The following is a 6000-nucleotide window of genomic DNA, read 5'->3' as shown; positions in this document are numbered from 1 at the left end:
CCTGTGGCAGCAATAACCTTTGAATTACAGCTGTGCCATTAATCTTGATCATTGCTCATTTTACCAAGAAAATTATTATTTATAGACTCAAAGGCACATAGTACTAACATGTAGTTCAGTCTAAGACAAATAAGGGGATACTTATTAAATGGGATAATTTGTTAAAAACTTTTTTTGTGAGGGTATAAGGTGTCAAGAAATTATATTACATGTCGGAAACAAGAGAAAGGGAGAAAGCAGAATATTTTCATATGGCTAGTGGTAAAGAACTGACTGACCCAGTTGCAAGTTCATTGGTCTTTCCTCTGGACTTAAGTTGTCAAGCATGCCTAGAGAGCGATTTAGGAGTGAAAATGAGCCTGTTTGCTTGAACATATACTGTATGATTTTTTTATTCAAGCAAAGTAAAATAGGAATGCTCAATTAAGCCAGTATGAAAGGTATGTTGGAGACACCAAAGTCTATTTTACTTGGGAAGAACAATTGCCAATCTGTATATACTTGGAAAATTCCCTTTTCACTTCCTTTTCTTAACTTTGCTTTCCTTTCCTTTCTTTTCTTCTCTCAAAAAGGCTATGGGCTATTTGAAGTATCCCTAAGATATCTGCTAAAACTTGAGATTGTTTTTTTTTTTCTTTCTTAAAAGAGTTTAAAACAAGAAAGAATTTGTATCTAATTGCTTTCTACAACAAACATAGCAAAATGTCATTCGACTTTCTGCCACTATTCCTCTTTTTATCAAATTCATTTTGGTAATATGAACAGTAGCAGACTGTGTTTGGAGGGTAGAGAATGATTACGAAGAGAAGAGGATTAACTAGAGCAAATTTTAAACTGCCAAAATAGAATTTAATGCTTTTTATACTAATGAAAACATAAAACACAGAGTTGAATTTAATTTACAAAGAAAGAATATATTAATTAGTTTCTAGTCATAAATGAAAGATTTTCACTATATAAAATCACAACAAAATAGTAACTGTATAAGGAAAAATGATTCGTTTTACTAAGAATAAAACAGATTTCTGAGTTTTTTCTTAAAGTAATATTAAAAACAATAAGTTTTAGAATGGTAGCTACCAAATATTAACATTGAATATTTGTATGTACTCTTTATGATTGATATTTGAAGTTCTTGAATATTCTACAACACATTCGTAAAGAAAAACAATCATTTATTTTAAAATCATGTGTCTATTATACATTGATTTGATTGTAAGAGATATGCTAATATTGTAAACCACAGTGTCCTTGTCCTTTACCTGTGGCAGCAATAACCCTTGAATTGTAGCTGTGCCATTAGTCTGGATCATTGCTCATTTAGACAAAAAAATTATTCTTAATAGACTCAAAGGGTATAAATAAAAATTCATTTATTTATTTGAAACCATTTTTGCTATTCTGCTTTGCATGTTACTATATAGGTGCTATGTGCAATCTGAAACTGGAGATAGTATCTTTTGTGATCTTGAACAGCCCAAGATGGTTCTAAATGCAAAGAAAAAAGACAGACAGACAGAAAGAAAAGACGTCTGCAATACGTAGGCATATGTGCTGAGATGGTTTGGTACGGTTATTACAATGGTGCACAAACTGAGTGTAAATGTAATAGAAAAAGTTTGATTTTCACTTTGTAAGTAAAAAGAGGGGATGGAAAGATTCTCTTCATTTTTTCCTTTTCAAATGAGAGATCTGATGAAAATAGTGCTCTTCTGAAGATACAATTTCTTGCCCTTTTTTGTTGTTCTGAATTAAAATAGCAAGGAGGGTGAAAGCAAACAGGCCACTGAGGAAGCAATTGTCATGGGAGGCATCAGAATTACAATGGTGCTGCCATTGTACAAACACTGAGAAGGAAAAGTCAGCCAATTCCAGTGACTGCTATGGCTGCGGCTTGAAATTGGAGCAAGAAAAGTACGGGGAGTGTCAACTGGCTACTGAAGGAAGGGAAAGCGAATATTTTCTGAAGTTAACTTCAAAACTTTGTAATATTGTCTTTGATAACAGTAGAAAAATGGAGCGCCTACATATATACACTAATGCTGGTGTTGAGTTTCAGTTTTAGTGGGAAAGTGTATGAGAAAGGAAAAAAAAAACCAAATTCCAGAAATTCCGCAACGTGGCAATGCATTTTAACAAAAGTACCTAGTCCTACAGATTAGAAGCTCCTGATAATATTCTAGGTCCTACCAGAAGCCATTTTTCTGTTCCTCCTTCTCTCTGTCAGCAGGCTGCATGCAAACATACTTCTCTTACAGGGATATTCACTGAGGGAGGAGTGGGTGATTAGCCCTCCAGAGAAGGAAGTGGACATAGAAATCCTACCTTCCTTATGCTCAGTAATAACCGACTCACAGGGGAACAATGGCAATGGGCAAAACAGAAGAAGACACTTTGGAGATGAACGTGTGTGTGTGTGTGTGTGTGTGTGTGTGTGTGTGTGTGTGTGTTTATGTATTGGTCACCTCTAGGTCTGTACCAGTTAGTGCTACCCTCTAAGGTCCCCTTTTCTTGTTTCCTTCGTGAAGCTGATTAGAACATAGAACTGAGTGAAATAATCTTCTGAGGGGCACCTGAACAGATGAAATGAAAGGGACAACTTTTAACTGGGTGATCTTTCATATCTATAAAAACCGCTTGGAATTTTCCCTCAAACACAATAGTACTAAACTTGTATCAATAGATTCTCTCTCCATAGAGAATTCTGCTTTTATTTTTTTAAAAATTGATACAAAGAAAAATATTTACTTTTATAGTACTATTCATAATTTAAATTAAATTTCCTGTGGGAAACAACAACAATAATGTTTTGCAAAAACTGAAAGGAATCACTAGGGTTGGCGCTTTTTCCCTCTTTTACCACTTACTTATACACACTCATCATATGATTTCCTTACAAAACAGAAATAGACTGATAAAATTATACATTCAGTAAGGAGAATAAATATGTTCACAGTTATGATCTGAAAGATCTTCTAGTACTTTCACTGAAGTATTTATTTTTTTTGAACTAGATTACCTAATTAAACTCTTCCAGTCCTTTCCAGGAGATCGGCAGAAAGCATATTAAACCATTCAGGTTTGTTCCAGTTTCCCAAAACACAGAGAAATCCTAGAAGAACATGTGATTTCTGAATACATGCTGTCAAGTGAAAGCAGCTGAAAAAGCCAGAAGAGTACATCCTTCTTTTATGCATGTTTCCTCTGGTACAGACAAGAAAGTCAGAAGATGGCGAGTTAAATTTTCATAAACAGCTTATCGGGTCACAGCCTAGTTTAAAACTCAAAAGGAAATCCACAACAGAAACTGCAGAAAGCTAGAGCATTCTCACTATAAAAACCAAAGGGATTGAAGCTCTAAAATATTGAAAGTGAAATGAGAGAGTGCCTGAACACTCCATATAAGGAGGTAAAAGAGAAACTTTACAACTGAAAGTTTTAATATTATAATAACTTGTACCAAAGATCAAAGGATAAAAATAGAGTTGCATTTCTGAAAGTATTAAGGACATGAAAATATTGGAGAAAGAAAATTTTCAACAATAGAAATATCTCTAGATACCAGCATCAACTTTTGCTTTTTAAAAATTAGCTATAGAAATATGTAAACTCACCCTCATCTTTTATCTTAGGCTAAGACATGATAAAGATAAATGCAAAACACGAAGACTGAGAGATTGGAGTAGCTCTCAGAAGAGCATTTTAATTCAGTCCTTTGGCCTAGAGTTTAAAAATGAAAAGTCATTCAGTCCATTGCTGCCAGGGTTGTGAATTGCTTTTATAAACTAAATGAAAATCCCTCATATTCAAATGAAAAATAAAATGTATATCTGAAATGTATATGATCATGGTCAAAGTCATTTTTCCAGCTCCAAAATCTCTCTCACACTCAAATATGCCTTGTTTTATTTCTCTAAAAAATATCACACACGATGTAGTTAAAAATAAGCAGCTTATTTGTGTTGTTGTTTTATAATGAATCGTTCACAATGAGCTCCACGGGCTGTGTGGTTAAGCAACCAAGGTATCAGTTTCAGAGGTTTAAGAAGTTGTAGAAATCACCTATTACAACCATACTGTACTTGGTCAAATACATACTGGGGTTCACATTCTCCCTCCTAAATCACTTCCTTCTTTTGTCCTCTTACTTAAAAAAACTGTAAAAAAAAAAAAAAGATACAACCGGTTTTAAAAGTGACCAAGTTGGCTAACGTTTTCTACTTTTTCAGTTTTATTTCTTCATTTTATTTATTTTGGAGACAGTGTCTTGCTCTCTACCACATGATTTCTGGAGCAGATAATCCTCTTTCCTCCGTTTTCTAGAGTAGCTGAGTGTTAAATAGAAAGAAATGAACACATGTGGTAATTAAATAAGTGAAGTCTGGTGCTGAAGAGTATTTATTTTATAACATGAGATAATTCTTCTGTGCAGAGCATAGTAGCTTTACATCCTTGTATGAGAACAGAATTATTTTAGAGATATTTTACTTAAGCCAGAGGAATGTTGTCCAGTTCCTTACAAATAGTATCCACAAACTCCCTGCCATTGGAAATCCTGAGCATGTGCCTAAACACACACATAACTGTGCATACATTTGTGCATATGGTAATGCAGTGGAGTGTGCTGAGAAAAACAATCTAGTTTCTACTGGGAGCCAGAAAATCCTTTGGTAATGCTGAGAATTAAGGACAAATGACACACATACTTCCCTACACAGTCCAGAGGTTCCAACTGATTTATCAACAGTGTAGCATGCAAAAAAAAAACAAAAACAAAAACAAAAAAAAAACAAAAAAAAACAGGTACAACAGAGGAGCTATTCTTTCTAGAACTCTATTTATCTTACTTAGTAAAATTATAGGATGCATAGGAGACAGCTCCGATAGGTCAGGGCTGTGTGACAATATTTTAAAAAACACAATTCATGGGGATCCTTTGCTCACATTTGCCTAGTTCCTACAAAGCCTTATGTCCTCCTCATAATCCATGTGTCTTATTTCCAGTTGCTTATCAACTAATTGTCACTAAAGATTACTTTACAGTAAGGATACATGGCTGATGAAGTAATATTCTTTCAGAAAGTAATACAGTTGTGGAAGCAGTAGAACTCTAAAACGCTAAGGTATCTGTTCTATAACTGTTTCCCTTAGCTCAAAACACATACTGCATTAGTATAACTTGCCTATGGCTTATCTTGACTCAAGGCTGATTCTGTTTAACAGTCTTTCTTAACCAATGTAGATTGTTGCACTTGTGGAGTTAAGAAGATCGCAACACATTCTTGACAAGTTAAGGTGATTTGGTGACAAAGCTAAAAGGACCAAGAAGTATAAAGGTCTTATAGCGTGGCTGTAGCATGTAGGGGAGTGTTCATATCACCATAGGCATAATTTCCACTGAAGGACATCATACAATGCACACAACTCCACATTTACTCATAGTTTCCTATTTGTCATGGTTCTAACATAGTGCAACCTTTCAGTTAGTTGATTGTATGCATTTGGCCAACAGTTCTAGCAAAGCAATATGACTTCTATTAACTTTTATTCTCTGATGTTTTGAGCCTCATCTAACAATAATGGTTGAAATTTTATTAGTTAATTCTATATTTTCTCTCTAATAATTTAAATTTTATGTTAAAAGGAATTATTTAGAGGGCAGAGATACAGTTTAATAGATAAGGGTGCTTACTAGCAAACCTAATGATGTGAATTTAATCCCTAGACTCCACAGAATGGAAAAAAAGGAACCAATTCCTTCAAGTTGTCATCTGATCTCCCCACTTCCACTGTGGGACACACACATACAAACACGAATGCACACACACACACACACACACACACACACACACAAATAATAAATTAGAAAGGAATATAGGATTGGAAATACAGCTCAGTGGCTGAGTATTTGCCTAGCATTTATGAAGACTTAGTTCAAAGTTTCCAGAATGACCAGTACCACTGTTTCAGATGTTTCTCCTGAATTTTTTAGAAAGCTGA

The sequence above is a fragment of the Grammomys surdaster genome, unplaced genomic scaffold, assembly GCF_004785775.1.
Source record: "Grammomys surdaster isolate TR1022 unplaced genomic scaffold, NIH_TR_1.0 61, whole genome shotgun sequence".
Classification (NCBI taxonomy): Eukaryota; Metazoa; Chordata; class Mammalia; order Rodentia; family Muridae; genus Grammomys; species Grammomys surdaster.
This window is presented reverse-complemented; position numbering follows the sequence as displayed.